Source organism: Pinus tabuliformis, chromosome J (genome assembly GCF_031772625.1).
Source record: "Pinus tabuliformis cultivar Carrire ecotype Pingquan chromosome J, CPIR1, whole genome shotgun sequence".
NCBI lineage: Eukaryota > Viridiplantae > Streptophyta > Pinopsida > Pinales > Pinaceae > Pinus > Pinus tabuliformis.
Genome location: NC_142295.1, coordinates 1,588,129,314 through 1,588,151,631, shown reverse-complemented (window position 1 = coordinate 1,588,151,631; position 22,318 = coordinate 1,588,129,314).

The window sequence follows — 22,318 nt, the reverse complement described above, 5'->3', positions numbered from 1 at the left end:
ATGTTGATCATGTTGCTACTTTTACTTGGAATTTGATTTCTCCAGAATGTCATGGACCTGCTAGCAGATATGCTCAATGAATTTGTTTCCTTTATCGACTTCTGACTGGACATGAGTCGAATCTTCCTGAGTAGCTACAAATGGTATGGACACATTAATGGGACATAGTTGTTGGAATCCTTTTACATGGAATTTGATTTCTCCAGAATGTCATGGACCTGCTGGCGGATATGTTGGATGTGCTCAATGAAGTTGTTTCCCTTATCGACTTCTGACTGGACATGAGCTGAATCTACCTGAGTAGCTACAAATGGTATGGCCACATTAATGGGACATAGTGGTTGGAATCCCAAGCCCACCTGAAAAGGGTTGTGGCTAGCCAAGCTATGGAGAGCCTAGTTATAGCTATGTTGGACATGGGGAAGGCTCTCGTCCCATGTGCATGCATGCTTTGAGTTATAAATGTGTAAAATGTGTACAATCATCCTATTGACGACCTCTATCTGGCCATCAGTTTGGGTATGGAAAGCTATGGACATAGTGAGCTTAGTGTCCAGCATTGACCTGAGACTGGACCAGAATGTACTGAGGAACCTGTTGTCCTGATCTGAGATGATAGACTTTGCGATCCCAAAGTGTACCCACACTCATTCAAAGAAGAGTTTAGCAGTGGCTTTTGCTGTGATATTCTTTTTGTAGGCTGCTAGAATGGCCATCCTTGAGAATCTGTCGATGACCACAGAAACACAGTCATTGCCATGCTTAGTAGAAAGAAGGACTGACATGTAATCCATGGAGATGGATTCCCAAGGTCAACTAGGGGTAGGCAGCAAAGTATAGAGGCCTTGCTTCTTGATGGTCGGTTTGGCAATGGCTCGGGTAGTGTAGGTTATGATGTACTTCCCAACATCCTATCGAAGATTCGGCCAATAGAAATACTTCTACAATACTGCCACTATTTTCTCAACCTCAAAATTCCTAGGGGCCTGATTGTAGTGTGCGTCCAAAATCATCTTGTCTTGCTCGCTTGAAGGAACACAAAGGTGTCCCAGGTGTCATAGCAAGGCATCCTGGAGGTGAAAATATGAAACTTTCTGACCTTCCAAGAGCTTTTGGTATGTGTGCCCAAACTCTAGGTCACTTTTGTAGAGAAATGGCCAATCAGAAGTCTTGTGCCCACATGAGTTGAGCATGGTGGTTAACACCATGATCGGTGGTTGGCTAAGGTAGTCTGCAACATTATTGGTGCTAACCTTCTTATACTTGATATTCATATGGAACTACTACACATATGTGGACCACTTTTGATGGTGAGCATTCTACAACTTCCCTTGCATCTATATGAACTGTAGGGGCCAGTGGTCTATGTGGATGACTGTTTCCTTCCCCAAAATATAATGATTCCATTTTCGGAAAGCCTACAAAATGGAATACATATCTTTGTCATAAGTGGGATACTTTCGGACTGTGTCTGAAAGTGTCTCACTATGATATGCCACTGGATGCCCTTGTTGAGTAATGACTGCCACAATAGCATAGTTAGAGGCATTTGTCTCGATCTCAATTGGTTGTTGCAAGTCTGGTAAAGTGAGCACTGGTGCAGAGTAGAGGCGATGTTTCAACTCTACAAATTCCTTCTGTTGAGATTAAGACCAAAACAATTTTTCTTTCGCTCCTCCATTGGTGAATTGACTCAAGGACCAAGTGATATGAGAGAATCCCAACATGAAGCTACAATAGAAATTGGCAAGATCCAGAAAGCCACAGAGTGGTTGGGGTTGGCCAATCCTGAATGACTTGGAGCTTGGCTGGATCCACATGCACCCCTTGTTCATCAATAATGTATCCCAAATACTAAACCTAGGTCATGCCAAAAGTGAATTTCTCCAAATTGGCACATATCTTGTGTTGCTGTAGTGTTTGGAGAACCTATCAGATGTGGTGGAGGTTCTCTCCCCAACTCTGGCTGAAGACTAGGATGTCATCCAAGTATACCATTACAAATGAGTTGGTGAATAGCTGCAAGATGCATCCATCAACCTCATGAATGTTGTAGGAGCATTCTTCAACCCAAAAGGCATAAGAAACCATTCGAAAAGGCCCTCCTTTGCTTTGAAGGCAGTCTTCCACACATTAGAGGGTTTGATTGGTACTTGGTGATAGCTAGACTTCAAGTCGATCTTGCTGAAATATTTTTCCCCCTTCAGTTGGTCTAGAAGGTCATCAATCTATGGGATCAGGTACCTATTTTGGATAGTGATCTTGTTCAGTGCTCGATAGTTAATAGAGAGTCTCCAAGTCCCATCCTTCTTATGTATCAACACGATCTGGCTCCCACAGGGCGATGAACTCGGACGGATGTGACCTTTCTGTAGCAGCTCCTAAATCTGCTTCTTGTGTTCCTCGTTATCTATAATGGAGTGTTTATAGATTGATCCATTGGGCAGTGACACACCTAGGGTCATATCAATGAAGTGGTTGACCTGACAATGAAGAGGCACCCCTGTGGGGGAGGTGAAGATGTCCTCCTACTCCTCCATGACCTTGTCCATCTGTTATTGTTGTGCAAAGGGGCCCTATCTAGAGGTCATGGCCACTGTCTTCTTCTTTTCCTAAGGGTGTATAATCAAGAAAACAAATTTCCTAGTTTTGTAAATGAGCATACTGGATTGTTTTGCAGTAACCAAAGAGATGGAGGTAGGCGATACTACCTCCAGTATCTTGTACAACTTATTTCCCAAAGTAGCAATAACAACACGAGGCCTTGACTCATAAACAACATGTCTCTTCCATAAGTATGGTTAGCCTAACAGTACATCACAAACATCATGGGGAGAAACATCACATAATACCTCATTCTTGAAGGGGTTGAGGTTGTATGGAAGGCATCACTACTGGCTCACGCAAAGGTCCCATCCTTGGTGAAGCCACCTGATGGTGTACGGTTGTGGATGTGTTATGGTCGGTAAGACCAAGCGCTTCATGACCTCTTCTGAAATGAGGTTCTTTTGGCTCCCGCTGTCGACAATGAATAGTAGTGGGGAACCCTTTAACCACATCTGGGAGTGGAAGAGGTGCTCCTCCTCCTCTAGATCTTCGGGTTCCTCCTTTTGGATCTTCATGTTGGAAATGGTGGTGTTCAACTCTACATCAATAATCTACTTCCCTTTGTCATTCCCATTGTCAGGTTCTAACTCAGAGTCGTAATATGCATCTAATTCCGAAGCCTTTACTTCGGCCACCAGTGACTACCTGGCCCAACACTCACTTTTGTTGTGAGTGGAACTCTTATGGAACTCACACCACTTTCCCATGTCCTTATTTGGCTTTGCAACATTTTTCTTTGCTTGCATCTTTGGTAGGCTGTCCTAGGCTACCTTGCCTTGGCTTTGTCCTTTGTTCTGCAGTTTGGGGGCACCTTTCCCTTGCTTCAGATTCGCAGATCCAAAGTCTCGCTTCTTCTATTTAAACTTTTGCTCGATCTTGACCGCATATTGGTATGCCGTGCCGAGCGAGGAGATGTCTAGGAATTCCATCTCGTCCTGGATGTACCTATGCAAGTAGCCGAGGTACTTGAGAACCAAATGCTTCTCAGAATCCTTGATACCCAACTTTGTGCGAAGGGTATGAAAAACATTGGTAAACTCCGGCACATCTTGGTCCCTTCCCTGTCGTAGCATTGTCCACTTTATGTATTTATCCTCATAGCTCCTGATAGGGTAGTACTACTCCTTGATGGCATCCTGGAATGAGTTCCAAGTGGGTGTGGCTGAAAACAGTGAGTTTGTACTTTCATCCTTCTACTCATAGTAGGTTTCCCACCAGTCCTTGATGTGGGGGGCTGCTTTGAGAAGTGCAAAGGTGATCTTTTCCTGGCTGGAAAAATCATGAATGGAAAAATATCCTTCTAGCAGATTTAACCATTTATCTACAATTTTTACATCTATCTGACCCTCAAATATGGGAATTTCAAAGTTAACTTGTACCTTAAAGGGTGTGGCACTTCCAGAGTAGTTGCTGGAAGTAGATGCGTCGCCCCTAGGTAGTCACTGAAGGATCTGGGAAAAGTTGTCCATCATCGCGTTCCTTTGTCACTTGAGGGCTTCCTCGAGCAATATTTTGATAAGATCTCCTACCCCCCTCATCTTTCTTTTCATCCGCCATGGGAGGCCATCAGGTTTTGCGAGTCTGGTCTTGCAAAGGTTCAACTAGTTCGAGCCCTAACTCCTTATATCCCAACCTCGCTGGGGACATGAAAAGAAAAACAGAGAAAGAGTAGACTGCTTTGATACCACTGATCTGGATTTAAACATGAATGCATCAAATTAAAGATATAACCATAAATACAAAGATGCAGTAGAAATAACACTTCATTTCATTAATATCAAATATTGAAATATGCTTACAAACAGAATGGAAAAAGACTAGCTCAGGCAATGGTAGCTTATCTCTCAGAAGAGATGTGGTGACTACATGCCTTTGAAATCCATTACAATGAGTCTCAAGGGCCTTTCTATTATTGGAAAATAAGAGAAAACTCTAAACAACCAAAACCCTAACCTGAGGAGATGTAACACCAAGAGTTTATGGGCCTCGTTGGGGTGAGTTGGACAACCAACTTCTCCGAGTCGTGACTTGGTCATATTATCTCCATTTCACATGCATGATAACCTGGTGGAAAGATCTCTCCGAGGACTATGAAAAAAAACACAATTCCAATAAAAAAATTGTTGTTAGTAGATTGCCAAAAAAACGTCGTTGAGGGCCTCAAAATGGCTTCAGAAGTTTAGGGCCTGAAAAATTGCTAAAAATAGTAAATTGTGCTACAATTAAGGAAACTGAAAAACTAAAAGAAACAATGGTGGGGGTCCAAGTGGAATTGGCGGGGGGTTTTACAGGGAAAACTAGTGTTTATTCGAACTGCTAGTCCCACTAAGATGGGTAGCTATCTTAGAAACAAACAATGAAAGCTTTTCGAGAGTTCCTTTAAGTGTGATAGATTAGAAGGAAGAAAAGAGGACCAACCTGGATCTCTCACTTTGATCCTAGCTTGATTTCCTTTTCTCTTGATATAATTTGCCACTCCTCTCCTACTTGTCCTGCTTCAAAGAGTACATGTAGAGTCAAAGTAACAGAAAACCATCAAAGCATCTCTATCTAAAACATCATAAATAATGTTGAATCAGAAACAGATTGACCATACAATTGCATTCATAAACAATAAGATTTACAAATACATGATTATATGGAGGAAAAGTCAAAGAACTTTATTAATAGTAATGTAAGAGAGGATTACAACCCAGCTGTCTAACCCAGCATCATCCTCCCAGTTGTAGAAGCCCTCTTCACCTCATGAACAAGCAAATCACCCGACAATGCAATGTCTCTTCTCGCCAACAAACCAATAGCACTTCCTTACAAAATACAAAATTCCAGCCTCTAGATCTCTCAGATGAGGGATCCATTTATAGATGTCTTGCAAGGGTGTGAGTTAGCTCTGGGTTTTTGATTAGTGTTATTTCACTGATTGTTCTTGGTTCCACTTGGAGATTTCATGATCTCTTACTCATCCCTGAGCGAATTCGGAGAGGCAAGTGTCACAGGAGAAGTTTCTGGAAGATTCCATGATCATCCACCTAGCAAACTGTCTCTGCCATTTGTCTATTCTCACTCACTGCACCCCACAGAAGGCCATTTCAGTATGCATCACACCTGGCTAGTTTGGCAGTCAGTATGCATTGCACCTTGCCCATGGAGCAGTCTGTATGGTCCAATTTTGGCCAGTTCTGAGTAGTTTTTCAGGTGGAACTTCTGGGAAATGATGTAATCAGTTGACCATGATCCTTTAGGGTATGAAACAACACTTTTAGGGACTTAAGGAGCCTTTAGTTTATGGACATATGAGTTTTGGGTTGCAGTGCCCAAATATGTCTATAACAGCTGCCCCCTAAAGCATGAGGTCGTAAATCTTCTGATGTCGGGTGAAATGCTTTATCATGAGGGTCCAAGGTATTTGTACTGGAAGGTGACCTATATAAGATACAATAAAAAAAATCATCATCATATTATTTTCATGATCTAGCTGAGGCGGGCATTCCCATGCTCAGCTTTATAAATTCATTTTCATGTACATAGGACAGACAATCGTCTGCTGTTGCAGACTGGTGATTCTTCACATGAAGAGTCATCTTTCATGGCTTATATGACTATCTGTGTAGCTTCTGTGTACAATTGATGTCTTTATTTTCCTAACTATATCGTAGCTCGGATGGATGAAACTAGATACGAGGTCTTCAAAACTCGTCCAATCTTCGCCCGATTTACAAGGCAATCCATGTGAAAAGATTTTCTACAATCAAACATGGAAAGACATCCCCTGATTACCAGCTAGTGATGTGAGCTGTTAACAGATGCGAGAGGAGTCACTGATAATGATGATGACCCTCAAGGTACTACAGTACAATTCATGTGGTGTGAATACATGAGTTGATGTCGAACACCACGCAAAGTCTTTCGGTCAAAGGTCATTGATGTAAACCTGTCGCCGGAAGTGAGAAACTTGCCATTGAGGCATGCAAGCTTCAAAGTACTGAAAGGGTTGTTTCTAAGTCAACTTCTTGGATAATGAGTTGATGTCAACAAGAAGTGACTTGTCGTAGGAGGGCCTTGATGTATCCCACATCTACGACGTGAAACGGAGCAAATGATTTTTGTGGAGGTGAAAACGATCTGATGATATAAGGTTCAGGAATGGTGGTCATGAAAAATGAAGGGTGGATGTAATGTAGTGGATGAGGCGTTTGCTAGATGGTGAATTCTCTGAATGACTTCTCTTGAACATATTGGTGACACTGATATGGACTGGTAGTGTTAACCCCATGGATGGTATGGAGGACCAATGGTGATGGTGAACGGAAAAAACCCAACCCAACTCAATCACGGTGATGGAGTGAAAGTGTCATGTTCAAGAGTGACCTACTATCAATAAAGTTCTTCAAGTTTTCTTCCCATTTTTCCCCAGTCATTGTTGACCAGTACCTCTTTATTTTTGACAAGCTTGAGGAGGATAACATATGCTTGGTCTATAATTTTCCCTTTAGGCAAGCCTGTTGCTTTGTGTTTAGCGAGCCTAGCATCAGTGAGACTCATTCTTGTCTGGGTGGACAAGTTTGTCGCTATTGTTTTAATGAGTTTCACGATAAAGATAACTCAGTCCTTTTCATGTTTAGAGAGTTTGAAAAGGGACAAAAAGGAGACTCCAAGAGTCCTTTTTCGTGGCACAATCCCTTAAGTCCAAAAAATTATAAAATAATACGAAAGGGATGAATTTTCGATAGTTTTAACGAGCTCATAAAGACAAGCACTCGATATTTTTGTTTAATAATCCCTCAAGTCCAAAAAGATTAAAATATTTGAGAGGGATGGCATTCCCTTTACTTTAATGAGATGGAAAGGCCAATAGCTCGACAATCTTTTTATATTTAACGAGTCTAAAAAGAGTTTAAAAGGGACTCGTTTTTTGAGGAACGAGTGATATTTCTAGGTAGCAACTGCTTCCAGGTAATTTTGGAACTTCTCAAAACATGGCAGTGTGAAGAGGGTGGAAATCAGAATCACTCGTCGCAAGTGTTCCTCAAAAGGGTAAACAATCAAGTGGAAGTGTATGGTCGGCCGAATGAATGGAGGTGATAGAAGGAACACAACCAAGGTTCAAAAGGGTTGATAGCAAAGGTTATCTACCAAAGGCGGGTTTATTTTTTAATGAGCTTGAACCTTGTGCCAGCATGTGCTCAGTGCAAGTTGATTTTTTAACGAGCTTGAACCTTGTGGGAACATTTCTCTTACTAGTCTTTTGATAATGTCTCTTAGTAGATTTATTTTTTAATGAGCTTGAACACTACTATAACATGTGCTCATGACCTTTTTACACAAGCTAGAAACGACTGAGCTATGAGGTTAAAGGGTTAAGAACCTACAAACTAAGAAAATCAAAGGTCGTTTTTCACTTGCATGTAAAGGTTTTCATGCCCCTAGGTATTTCAGTGAAAGGAGAGTTTCCAGGTTACCAAATGGAAGTTTCTGCGATTAGGCAGGATTGTTTCTGTCAACAGACAAAAACTCTTCCTTTTCTTTGTCCATCGAAATAGACGAAGGTGATTGCTATGAGCTTCCAATCACATAACGTACGAAGGCGAATGCTGTGAGATTCCATTCACAATCGTACAAAGGAAATAAGTGTGTTAGACTGATCACATAGCCTATATGGGAATGTTTTTTCGGTCCAAGTATTATTACCTTTCAAGAAAATCTCATTTTTCCTCTGGTTTCGCCCGCCGAAGCAAACTAGGGTGCACACCCCCTAACCTTCATCACACTCACCGAACTACTCGTAGTAATTAGGTGGATCGAATGAAGGTTGAAGAGACATTGTTGATGCAAAGAGACCATTTAGGGATGATGGTTGATTCATAGCCGTGTTTGAACCAGGAAATGAAAGCTGGTCGACAGGTTGCACTAGTTTGCCTTCATGTGGAAAACACATCACTCGAAAGAATGTGGAAGCAATAGCTTCCATGCTATATATATAGTCACGTCCAAGGAGTAGATTGCAATCTAGTGTACCTTGGACTACCATCACGTTCAAATGAAAGGTTTTTTTTCTCAAAGTTATCGGAAACTTTGGAAGGATCCCTAAGGGTCAACTAGTTCCTTTGTTGAAGCCTTACAAATTTTGGTTTTCAGGGAAAAGTGATGGCGAACCAAACGCTTTCCAATAAGTTGAGGAAAGGATACTCACTGAAGCCCCTTCATCTATGATAGTGCTATACATGATCATTTTGTAAACTTGTACTATGATTCGGAATGGTACATTAGATGGAAGGCGAGGTTTTGCTAGTTGATTCCAATCAAAGAAAATGACTAGACTGCTCAGAGTAGGTACCAGATAAATTTCCATATAAGTCTCATGAATTGGGGGGGTCTCTTCCTGTTGTAAAGGAATAGGAGGATTGCTCCCAAGTTCATTAGACTCTATATCGACAAAAAGAATTTGAACGGTGTCGTTCTCATCTTCTTTGGAAACTATATCATCTGAAGGTGGATTTTTTGAAGGCAAGACTGGGTCGACTGCCATCTCAACCAGTTGACTTTGGTTCAGTATGGACTCAGAAGGTTCACTTTCAATGATAGGCGATTCGATCAACAATTGAGTTATGTCAATTAGGTTTTCAACTAGCAAAGGACTTGGCAAGATTTTCTTGTATCTAGTTGGAAGTTGCTGCGCTGAAGTAGGACGATTATCCAAAATGCTTTTGGCTTCATCCAGAAAAGGACAACGGGGAAGAGTATGATTACCTTCACATAACGTACATGGAACTCTGACTTTTCCTTTTTGTCTATTAACTTCATTTTCACTAGTTGATGGTGTGTTATCGATCTGACTGTCAGAGGTCGATGACACCGAGTGGTGCAACTGGGGAGACCATTCTCTCAAGATCCATGGGATGCAAGGGCAATCTCGATGATAATGTCTCTCCTTTCAAATTACGCATGGATTTTTTGTTTTGGAAACTTTAGTGTGTGGATTTTTGCTAGATGATCCATTGTTGTTCCCTTGTTTAGCCAGCTTCTTCTTCTTCTCCTTCCCTTTCTTTTTCTTTTCAGCTACTTGGTTTTTAGTGTCACTAGTTTCACCAAGTGAAGAGGAAGAAGGGGAAGGAGAAACAAACGAAGTAGAAGGTGAGGGGGTAACTTCAATATCATCTGGTTACTGATTAGATTGTTGAAGAATTAAGGTGTTTTGAACGACAGAGGTCGAGAAAAGCCATACTAGCAGGCCGATTGTGATTCCTGGAAGGGACAATGTAGCCATATATGGAGAACCAATATCTCCCCAAGAGGAGAAAGGACTAGGATTCCCTCCAAGGGGGATTCCTTGATTGGTAGACTCTATTATCTCAACCTCAGATCAACGAAGGAGCAGGGATGTTATTTCGATTAAAATAAATTTTAAAGACACTTTGATGCAACTTGCTTTTTCAATTTTTAAGAGTCGAGAAAAATCTAAAGGTGACTCTAGTCGCCTTCGATTTTTAGTGAGCATGAAGTGACAAGTGCTCAATGGACCTTTTCTTTTAAGGAGTCAAAAAGGAATGAAAGTGACTACTCTGGAAATCTAGACAGAGGGTTTACCAAACTGATCGTAAAACTACAAAATACACCTTGGTGATAAATGATAGAGAAATTACCAAGGACTTATGTACAGCAGTCAATCTTCCTGAATGTTGTGTTCAGTGCATTACGATCGATAGGAAGGTAGACATGGCTTCCTGAGGATAAAGGATATCAGCCTATTGTGGTCTCCCAATATATACTTGATGGTATGGGGAGCACAAGTTCGTACTGGCACTTGTCATATCAAAGAGGAGGAATCACCCAACCTTCGATGAAAATGATAATTACCAGGTTTTACGACGCTAAAACACGTCTCTAGCCTAGACTTCTAGATGTGTTGCGTTAGGTTTCAAAGCGATTTTATGTTCATTGAGGTTTATTTTAGTGCTGATCTTGCTTAGAAGTTTGTTTTTCAAGGTTCACCATGTGATGTAGATGTGAAATTCATAAATATGCAATCTAAAATGATAAACAGTCGTTTATGTTCTTTTAGCAATGAAAATCCTAGCTACAAAGGAAAGAAGATAACGATTTTTCTTTCAGCAAAGAGCATAGAGCACACACTAAATGAACTTTCCTAAGTCAAATTTCGCATGCAGTCAAAATGCAGATGCACATGCATGTATTTCTTTTCTGCTTACTTATTGTGTGAATTCCAAAAAAGAAAGCTAAGTACAGATCTAAACTATTTTCTTTCAAATCAACATTTCAAACAATTTCTTTTCAAAATGAAAGGAAGACTAAGACGACACTTTTCAATTTCGAATTGAAAACTATTTTTCGACACTTCAAATACTAATAATTCAAACCAAGTACAATGACAAAAATACAATCAACTATCTAGAAGAGGAAGACTTTATGACACTCTTTTTTTTATTCAAAATGACAATTACGACACTTGCATCAAAAACGACAGTTCGATTAGGCTACTTTTGAAAAAGGAAGACTGTAAATGATTAACAAATACAAAAAAAAAAATTACAATTCCTAACTGATGGAGGCTGAAATCTATGAAGGAAGAAGGTTTCAACAAGAAGATACTGATCATGTACAGCAAACCTACTGAATAAAGCTGAAAACTAGAAGGAAAAAGCCAACTTTTAGAGAAGAAAGTAGTAACACTCAATCATCACACCTGTAACACAGGGAAATGGGGATGCATCTCACTTGCAACACACAAGAGGTGCGATGCATCCAGGTTGCACAGTTACAGACAATGCAATGGGCTAGGGAGCGAAACTGAGCTTGGTTTTTGCTCAAAATTTGCAGCTAAGTTTAGTGATTTAGGCTGAGTAATGATGGATAGTAAAAGCAAAGCATAGGGGTAAGATCTGATGAGGTTCTAAGCTACCACAAGGGCACTTAGAATGCTTTGTAAGTTAGATGTTCAGTTCATAAACCAACCCGTAGATTGACTGAAGCAGCATTCATCTACTTCACAACAGCATAGCAAAGGAATTTCGAAGGCTAGCTGGCTAACTTCAGGCTATGTCTATAGTTTATAAAGAAAACAACAAACAAACAAAACAAACTATTCGTTCCCCAGTGGAGTCGCCATTTCGCTACAACGAAAACGAGTGTCAATTCAAACTGCTAGTCCCCCTAAGATGGGTAGCTATCTTAGAAACAAACAATGAAAGCTTTTTGAGAGTTCCTTTAAGTGTGATAGATTAGAAGGTAGAAAAGAGGACCAACCTAATCTCTCGCTTTGATCCTAGCTTGATTTCCTTTTCCCTTGATAGAATTTGCCACTCCTCTCCTACTTGTCCCACTTCGAAGAGTACCCATAGAGTCAAAGTAATAGAAAACCATCAAAGCATCTCCATCTAAAACATCATAAACAATGCGGAATCAGAAACACATTGACCATACAATTGCATTCATAAACAATAAGATTTAAAAATACACGATTATATGGAGGAAAACTCAAAGAATTTTATTAATAGTAATGTAAGAGAGGATTACAACCCAGCTGTCTGAACCAGCATCATCCTCCCATTTGTAGAAGCCCTCTTCACCTCATGAAAAAACAAATCACCCAACAATTCAATGTCTCTTCTCACCAAAAAACCAACAACACTTCCTTACAAAATAAAAAATTCCAGCCTCTAGATCTCTCAGATGAGGGATCCATTTATAGATGTCTTGCAAGGGTGTGAGTCAACTCTGGGTTTTTGATTAGTGTCATTTCACTGATAGTTCTTGGTTCCACTTGGAGATTTCATGATCTCTTACTCATCCCTGGGCGAACTCAGAGAGACAAGTGTCATAGGAGAAGTTTCTGGAAGATTCCATGATCATCCACCTAGCAAACTCTCTCTACCATTTGTTTATTCTTGCTCAATAGACCGCACAGAAGTTCATTTGAGTATGCATCGCACTTGGCTAGTTTGGCAGTGTTAAACACACATGGACAGCAAAGACAATGTTAAAGATAAAACATGCAATTCAATTTTATTAACAAGAGATTTACATTTATAGTACATTATGTGACTCTTGGGTTTCAGATCCCAAGGTCTCTTGGACTGCTTTGGTCTATTCGGCTTCCACACTAACCCATTTAGGATTAGGTGTCCAACATTCCCCCCCTTAATCCGAAGGGTTATGTATGAGTCCAAGAAGAGATTTGTAACACAAAATGTGCAAAAAATGCATGGCAGGACTAGGCTGAATGTGCTCTATGAAATGTTGGTATAAAGGGCGGTGGTTTAAGGATGACAAGCAACACTGGAACGCTTAGTGCAGTTCCCGGAACTCTTCCACAACTGGCAAGAAACTGAAGTTTTCTGCTAGAGGAAGTGATCCTATTGTTTTAAAGAGGGAAACCTTCAACCATAAAAGGGAGGTCTCACCCCGCATAAAAGGTAAAACTTCAACCTGAAAAGGGAAGTCTCAACCTGTGATGGTTTAAGGATGACCAACAACTCTGGAATGCTTAATGCAATTCCTGAACTCTTCCAAAACTGGCAAGAAGCTGGTGTCTTCTGCTAGAGGAAGTGTTCTCAATTTTGTTCTTGGAACTCTTCCAAAGCTGGCAAGAAGTTGAAGTCTTCTGCTAGAGGAAGTGTCCCAGATTGCCAACTGAAGGCATGCTCAGGGGCATCTTTGTCTCTGGCTACAACTCTGAAACTGGTGTGGCAGGTTGTGGCTCAGGCTCGCTTGATGTGACTTTGAAGCTTGTAGATGACCATCATTTCCCCCCCTGTCAGATACAAGGTGAGATGATGGAGAAAACTCAACTGTAAGACTGTTCAATATTCTGGAACAAGTTCTGACATGTGTTTGGAATATCTTCTTAGCTGTTGATGCCCATTGCCAAGAAGCGATCCATCCAAGATGAATCTTTGTTCTTGCAGGATGTTTGTTTCTGAAGCATTTGTTTAAAGAATGACTGGTTTTATGACAGTGCTTACATGGATGAAGATCAAAACAGTGATCTTTCAAATGGCCAACTTGGTCATAGTGTTGGCATTTCACGATCTGTTGTTGTTGTTGTTGTTGTTGCTGTGGAAGAGGGGTAGAATCTGGAACAGCTGGAGGTGAATTGTCATGAGGAGTAGGTGAACTGTCATGAATAAATCCAGCACTCTGAAACTGAATGGGCTTGGCATAGTCTGGAATATGAAAGGACAAGTCCTTGTCATATCCAAGACCAGTTTTGTGCTTGTTGTGGACAAGCTGTTCCCAAGGTTTGATGATGGGTTTGGGAAGTGCATACTGAGTTTCTGCATCTGCATATACAACTGCTGCTTTATTTGAATGAACTGTAACATTATTGACATGCTGCTGATGGGTGGTTGTCTCAATGTTCTGAACAAAAACAGGTTCAGAATGGTGTCTATTTTGATGTAGTTCTTCTTGTTGTAGCTGTGATTCAAGCTGAAAAAAATCAATCTTTTCCTGTGCATCATGCAGGCGGGTCTGAATGTCACAAAGAGTGTCTTTGCTAACATTCACCTTCCCACCAATAGTGGAGTGTATTAGTGTATTCAGTAACTCTAATACATCATCAAATCTAGCCATTGTCTCAACAAAGAAATGAACACTCAGCAAGTCTAGACAAACCCCAGCTATTGAAGATTTCAAAAATTAAGAATATCAGTTTGAAAAATACATTGTCCAATACCAGTCTTTCAGAGATTCTGTTCTTTAAATTATGTAGAAATTCACATCTGACTAGACTTTGTAGCTGATTCCTTCAAACTTTATAAAACTTACCTCTATATCCCTTCTGGAAGCTCAGGAATGCAAAAAGAATAAAAAATCCGCGAATACCAGCAATGGAGACACGGCTCAAACTCCACGAATATACACAAGGGTAGCTCGACCTCTTCCTTCAATAATAAATCCAAGAATCTCAACCCCTTTTTTTTTATTATTGGAAATGACCCCAATGATGTAAAAAACTTCACCGAAGGTATTCAAAAGGCACTCAACTAATTCCAGCTAAGAATTTAGCCAATCACTAACAGATTTGTGTCCAGCAAGAATGAGAGGCTCAAAGTCCTTCCAACACAGATACAATAGATATGTTTCACCCTTAAAATGCTCAGGTATACCAAGATACGCTTTGTATGGATGCACAACTAAATGACTTCTTCCTTCTTTGAAATTCGAACTTCAACTACAGGAATGGATTACATATACCTCTGATATATCAACTCTAATAATAACAGAGATCTGAAGTAGAATAACCAGCAAATGTTAGGAAGAACAGTGGTTGTAGATAAGTGTTATAACATCAAAGAAGCTCCATCATTACAGAGAAAACACCACAGTGATAATATATGCAACGTATTCAGCTCCAAGACAGAGAAATAAATATGGAGTGTCTTCAATATGGAGAATGCAAAGTAAAACGCACATCAGTGCAAACTTGATCATTTCGACTTCTTGCAGTATGAAGCTTTTTTTTTTTTTTCGCTGGCTCTCCAATCGAATCTGTAAGTGCTGCTTCTATATTCATGTGAACGTCTTCTCTGTCAGCTCTCCAGTAGAATGCCAACTTTCAGAACTCTCTCTATATGAACTACAAATATTGATCCAATATTTGAAGATGACGTTTATGATTTTCTTGGCTTAGAGAATTCAATCAAAAAGTTCTACTCCTATGGATCCACTGGCTCTGACTGTGTGTCTGAGCAAATTACTTTCTGGTCTCACAAGATAAATTTAAACAAATCAGGAAATGCTTGAGATGATCCATTTTCCCTACACATTTGTGCAGACAAATTGATCGCGCAAATTTCTATTCCTTCCAAACGCAATCAACGGAGCATATTAATAATACTAATGCAAGTGCCTCTGAAGCCACTTTCTATAACTCAACAGCAAATATAATAGAGGTCGTATTTGAATGGAACAAACATTAAGGCCTCAAAATGGGAAATATAGAAAAACTAAACGTTGTTTATCCATGCAAGTACAATATTCCTTCCCTTTATACACATGTAGAAACAAATGCCAATATTTGAATTATATTACATGACGAAAGGATAACTCGAATTTGAGATGTCCATCTTCCTCATAAGTTTCCACCGGAGTAAGAAGGATCTCTCTCAACTGTTGTTGATCGGGGGCAAGTAGACCACATTAGGGCTCTGAGAAAGGTTGGAAGCAATCTCCTTGGCAGCCTCGATACGCCTGAGTCAAAGGGCAATAAATTTCTGTTGCTTCTCTCTCGATATCACCGACGATCACCACAACTTCATTACCAATTCCATTTTGCAAAGTAACTCTCCACTCGCTCTTGGCATATTTAAAGAGAGATAGTGGGCACCTTTGCCTTTTGGCAAAGTCTGGTAGTCTTATATTCGTAAATTGGCATGTACTCCTTAGTCAACTTAACAAGTATGTCCGAAGTGATGGCGAAGAAATTCTCGTACAAAGAAATTAGGACAATTACAAGAAGTTTTGGTAAGGTCCTGGGATCCGGCGGGTTCGGAACAGTGTATGAGGGCGTGCTTGAAGATGGGACTATGGTAGCAGTCAAGAGGCTCGAGATCGCTAGGCAAGGTGAGAAGGAATTTTACTCAGAGATTGCGATATTGGGCACAATCCATCACTGGAATTTGGTGCAACTCTTGGGTTTCTGCTCGCAGGGATCTGAGTCCAAGAGAGTAAATACTAGTGTAAATAGTCAGGATCAACAAGTCCATTCTTCATTTTCAACCAAAGAAGGCAGAAATAATTCTCTGTTTATAACTGATAGTTATAACATAGGAAAGAAAATGCTTGTCGATTCAGAAAGAATGCATGAACTTGGACAAGGGATGGTTGATGTTTATGGAGCTGAGAAGCAGGCAATGAATAATGGACATAGTCGGCCCGATTCTTCTGAATTTGTAGAGGCTTGTGCAGTGCCCAATAGTGATCAGAAGTTCCTACAGGAGATGTTGAAATCTAATAATGGTGCACTACTATCAACAATGGATTGGGTTGACAGTCTAACCAACATAAGCATTGGAGATCTTTTGAATGAGGCATCGCGCACTAAGCATGGCAATAGCTACGAGTGCCATTCTGTCAACAATGGTGCCCGTCCTCAACCGTTTCTACATTATATGGATTCCTTTGATGCTGCTATTGCTGCACAGATCCAGAAGTTCAACCTTCTCTTGGATATGGCAGAGCCTCTAGTGAAACCTTTGTGCGGTGGAAAGAGAATATTTTGTCGGCAATGGAGCGCATGCAGGGTTCAGAAATTAGAGATGATCTCAATCACAATCATAGTATGGACAATGTATTGGCAGGTCGGACCAGCGCTTTTATGAAACATTTATGGATTTTATGTCAAGACAGCCAGAGAGCAATCAACTTATTCGGATGAACAACGCAAACGTTCCTCTGTCAAGTGAATGTCAGGCACAAACGTTCCCATGTCAGGTGAATGTCAGGCGTAGGTAAAGAATGGCACAAATTGCGCTGGGTGAAGGAGCGTTTCGTGTGCAGAGAGCAGCGTATTAAATGCAGGTGGAGCAGCGCTTTCAAATGGGGCATTTATGGACAGAGCGCAGTGGTGACAGAGGTGTTGATGACAGAGGCGTTATAAGGCATCGCTTGAAAAGAATATGGCAGAGGGCCAGGACTGCTCACAACAGAGGAATGGCAGCGCTGAAACAGGTGGCTCACAATGGAGCAGGGCAGGAGATCACCCGCTCTGATACCATGTTAAACACACATGGACAGCAAAGACAATGTGAAAGATAAAACATGCAATTCAATTTTATTAACAAGAGATTTACATTTATAGTACATTATGTGACTCTTGGGTTTCAGATCCCAAGGTCTCTTGGACTGCTTTGGTCTATTCGGCTTCCACACTAACCCATTTAGGATTAGGTGTCCAACAGGTAGTCAGTATGCATCGCACCTTGCCCACGGAGAAGTCTGTATGGTCCAGTTTTGGCTAGTTCTGAGTAGTTTTTCAGGTGGAACTTTTGGGAAATGATGTAATCAGTTGACCATGATCCTTTATGGTATGAAACAACACTTTTAGGGACTTAAGGAGCCCTTAGTTTATGGACATATGAGTTTGGGGTTGCAGTGCCCAAATATGTCTATAATGGGGGGGCACCAATATCCACCTGGATCATGAAGTTTACAAGGTGGTAAAACACTTCGAGCCTCATCTTCTGAAAAATCATGTCATTATCTTTATCCCACACTGAGTTGTTAGATCGTTGTTTATTCAACAAAAACTCAGTGAAAGTAGAGAGAACTGGATGACAACTTGAAAGAATATGATCATGAGTTCAATCCATTTCACACAATAAAGGGCTATGGTCTATGCCATCTAGTAGCAAAAGTGACAAGTTCACCAAAAGATGACTCTTCTGGATGGGAGGAGGAAATGGAGCTGTATAACATTGAACAAGATACCACCATTGATGTATCCACCCCTTGGTATGCAGACGTGCAACAATATATTGAGCAGGGTTCCCATCCCTCTCATTTATCAACAAGATAGAAGAGGACCACTACACATAAAGATCTATGATATCAATCGTTACATTGAGTGCTTTTCAGGAAGCACCATAATGGGGTCCTACTCATATGTCTAGAAGCACCTGATTCAAAAAGGGTATTGTGTGACCTCCACAATAGACTAGCTTGAGGGTATTTCATAGGTGACACCACTGTGCACAAGATTATGCGGGTCAGTTTCTATTGGCCCACACTTTTCAAGTATGCTCATGCGTATGCCTACAAATGCCCAGTTTTTTCAAAACTGCGTTGATCGACTTAAGAATTCAACTGCTCCAATATAGCCCATCATTGTAGAAGAACATTTCCAACAATGGGGCATAGATGTTATCGGTGAAATTTTTCCACACTCATTGAAGTAGTGCCACTACATTCTCACTGCTACATACTACTTCACGTGGTGGACAGAAGCGGATCATCTCAAACAAGTGAATGATCAAGAATTTATCAGATTCCTCAAGCATAACATTATCACCAAGTTTGGAATTTCGACATCACTTTTTTTCGATAATGTAACTTATTTCTCATTGCTTAAACTCTATGTTTTTTCATTAGAAAATGGAATTGTATTGGAACATTTAGCTAAATATTATCCACAAGTTAATGACCTTGTTGAGTCAACCAATAAAAACATTATATGTATCATAAAAAATATTGTATACTCTAAATAAAGGAACTGGCACAATGCTTTGGTGAACACTCTTTGGGATGACCATGTCATGCCTAAACCGTCTATGAAACCCTCTCCTTACATTCTGGTTCATGGAAAAGAAGCCATCCTACCTCCAAACATTTACCTTCCTACCCTTCAACTTTCACAAGAGTATCACAGTAAGCCTTGTCTTTTGGTTAAGAGTAGGATAGACACTCTTCTGAAGTTACAAGAAGAAATGAGGAATGCAAAAGAAAAATTTTCCCCTCATCAAAATCATATCAAGAGATGGTTTGATAAGAAGTTCGCGGGGAAGAAGGAATTAAGTGTGGGAGACCTAGTATTGAAGTGAGACAAAGCCCATGAAGAGAAGGGGAAATACACCAAGTTCATGTCCCTATGGATCAAATCTTTTGTTGTTCATGAAAAGCTTGTCCAACACACTTATCATCTCCAATATTTTGATGGGAAGATGCAATTTGTTCCTATCAATGGCCAATATTTGAAACAATACTTTCAATAGAAGTCTAAGGTTGTTCCCTACCCTGTGCATATAGTCTTTCATTTTTATATGTTTCTATTTCATGTTCAGTATTTTCCACTGCCTTTCTTTTCTTGTGAATAAGCCTCGTATGAAGATGTTTTTTTGGTTCCAATGTGTGTGGAAAAATGGAAAAGGGCCTTGTGACACTGCAACATTTGGCTACACTTTAGTCCTTCTTCTTCATCATAGCTCATATGTTTTGGTCAATGATATTCAATGAAAAATAAAATCACTGTGTAAGTAGAGCTTTGTGTGAAACCATGACACCTGCATCTATTCTAAGAACCTCATTCCTATGCTCAGTTCTTTTTGTTTCATTTTTTTGCACACTGATCCAATCAAGTAGAGAAAGACAAGGGGATAAACTTAATAGGAAAACTCATATCACACATTATATATATATATATATATATATATATATATATATATATATATATATATATATATATATATATATATATATATATATATATCTATATGCTCCTATGAAGGAACAACCTCTAATGCTCTCAATAAGTCGAGATCCCTCTTCCACCCCATGAAATAAATAAGTGTCAAAGAACAGTCCTATAAATAAAATAAATAAAGAGTGAAAGAAGGGAAAGGATTACTGTATAGAGATGTAAGGCAAGTAACTTCACCGAGCTATTATCTAGGCTCATTGGTAGTGACACAATACTTGTGCTCTTGTAATGACTCCATCTAGGTAATGTCCAATCCTACTGACAACAGAGCAACTGATCCAAAATGGATCCTAAAGACCTTCTAAGTCTTAAAAAAATAAAAAACTAACGCATGAGAAAAACCTTCACAAAAGGTGGATTACACTATCGGGCAAGAAAAACATGTGGAAATGGTAAAAACAGAGCCTATCGGAGGCCAAAACAAGAATGCACAGGAGCTGTTAGATCTGGCCGATCAACGGTTTATATGGCATATCACAATCGTCGGTGGCAGGTAGAGTTAATTGGGCGTGGCCTTATGGAAATCGCGATTGTTGTAGCTCTGATACCACTTGTTATAGCTATGATACCACTTGATGTAGATCTAACCCAAAGATATTATGATAATGAAAACAAACCCATAAACAATAAGATAGAAATAGTGTTAAAATTGGAAACCAGGGCAAAAATTCATGTGGGTCATCTTATTCATGGCTAATAATATTTTTATTAGATTCCTCTCATCGAGAGGTGTAGGATTGATATAAAGATCATCCAATTCCGATAAGTATTCATGGAGATATGAATTTATTTTGATTATGGAATTATTATCAAGCCGACCTACAACTCATGTAGGCTCAGAAGCCCAACAGTCACATCTATTCACCCACCAACGTTGTGTATAAATATAAGAGGACTTTTCCTCATTTAGACTCACTCATCTCATCACATCTCTCTCTCTCTACTGCGCAGATATGAGTCTCTTCTCTACTGCGCTGAAATGGGTCTCTCTCTCTCACACATGTGAATCCAGAAGCTGCTGAATCTGAAGCTGCAACTACAGAAGTAAAGATTGACTTGCGTGGCCTAGAATATCTCCTCATCTGAACTGCGTTGTAGGTTCATCTGAACCTCCTCTGGAAGCCAAAACTTTTGGTGGTGGAATGAAGTCAATCCGACTGTCGGTTTGTGAGATATGGTTTGCCCTAGTTTGATAATGAAGCCGCTAATGCTGATGCTACTGATCTAGGGTTTGCTACTGCTGATATGAATCAGATTTATTGTACTATTTCTCTCTGCTGAATTATTAAATATAAAAGAAGATTTGATCAAAGGGTTTCCCCACACATTGTGTGGTTTGTCCCTGGCTAGCCACCACATCTTGTGTATCTTGTCTTGGCTTGTTTTCTGTCGATCGTTTAATGTTCTATCTGCACTTTACTTTATGTACATGTGATTGCTAATCGGTGGAATATAATAAGAAAAAGAAGTAAACTGTTATAAGCATAGAACATACCATAACTTAACATGGTATCAGAGCTGAGGTGAAGACAAAGCCCGAGCAAGAGCAAGAGCAATCATTGAAGAGAAGATTGGCAAGGCTATCCTAAAAGAACTATGGGGTCCTCAACACTCTTTCCTACCGAAGACAAGCTCCGTGAGAAAGCTAACTATCACGGATGGAAGATGTCTATCGATCTAACCCTTGAAGATCAAGGAGTGCTGGACCATGTAAGAGGTAATATTGTTGAGCCTTCATCAAATGCATCTGCTGCTGCCTGGAACAAATGGAAAAATGGAGAATTCAAAACAAAGAAGATCATCCAGGACTCTATCGACAAGCGCTTGGTGGCCTACATCTTTGATCTAGACACCTCCAAGGAAATCTACGACAGACTGGTGAGTTTATTTAAAGTTAATGATGCAAATCAAGTTTTGTTTCTTAGAAATAAGTTGAGGGAAATCAAGAAAGGTAAAGATGAAAGTATGCAAGCATACTTCTTAAGAATCACCGAGATCAAGAACGATCTCCTATCTATTGGGGAAACCATTACTGACAGAGAAATGGCACTCACAACTCTCGGAGGATTACCATCTGAATGGTATGTGTTCAGGACTACTCTTCTGAACAATAATGTAATTCCTAGTTTCGAGGAATTAATGGCTAGATGCATTCAAGAACAACAAGGGTAGAAGAGCAGGAAATGACCTTGCCTAAAGGTCCTCCAGCTGCTTTTTCTTCTCATGCTAAGAAAAGAAATAATTCTCGATCTAAATCGAAAAGAAAGGTCAGATTTAAGGGTGGAAGAAAATGACGATGTTACATTTGCGATAAAGCAAGTCGCTATGTATGAGATCATGAGCATCATGATGAATGAGATCATGGACATAAAGGGCAACATGAGATCATGGACATATACGATAGCATGATGATGATGCACACTAGTTTGAGCAGCATTATGATGGATAAAATCATGGACATGGGCAGCATTATGATAATCATGATTAGAGAAGCATGGT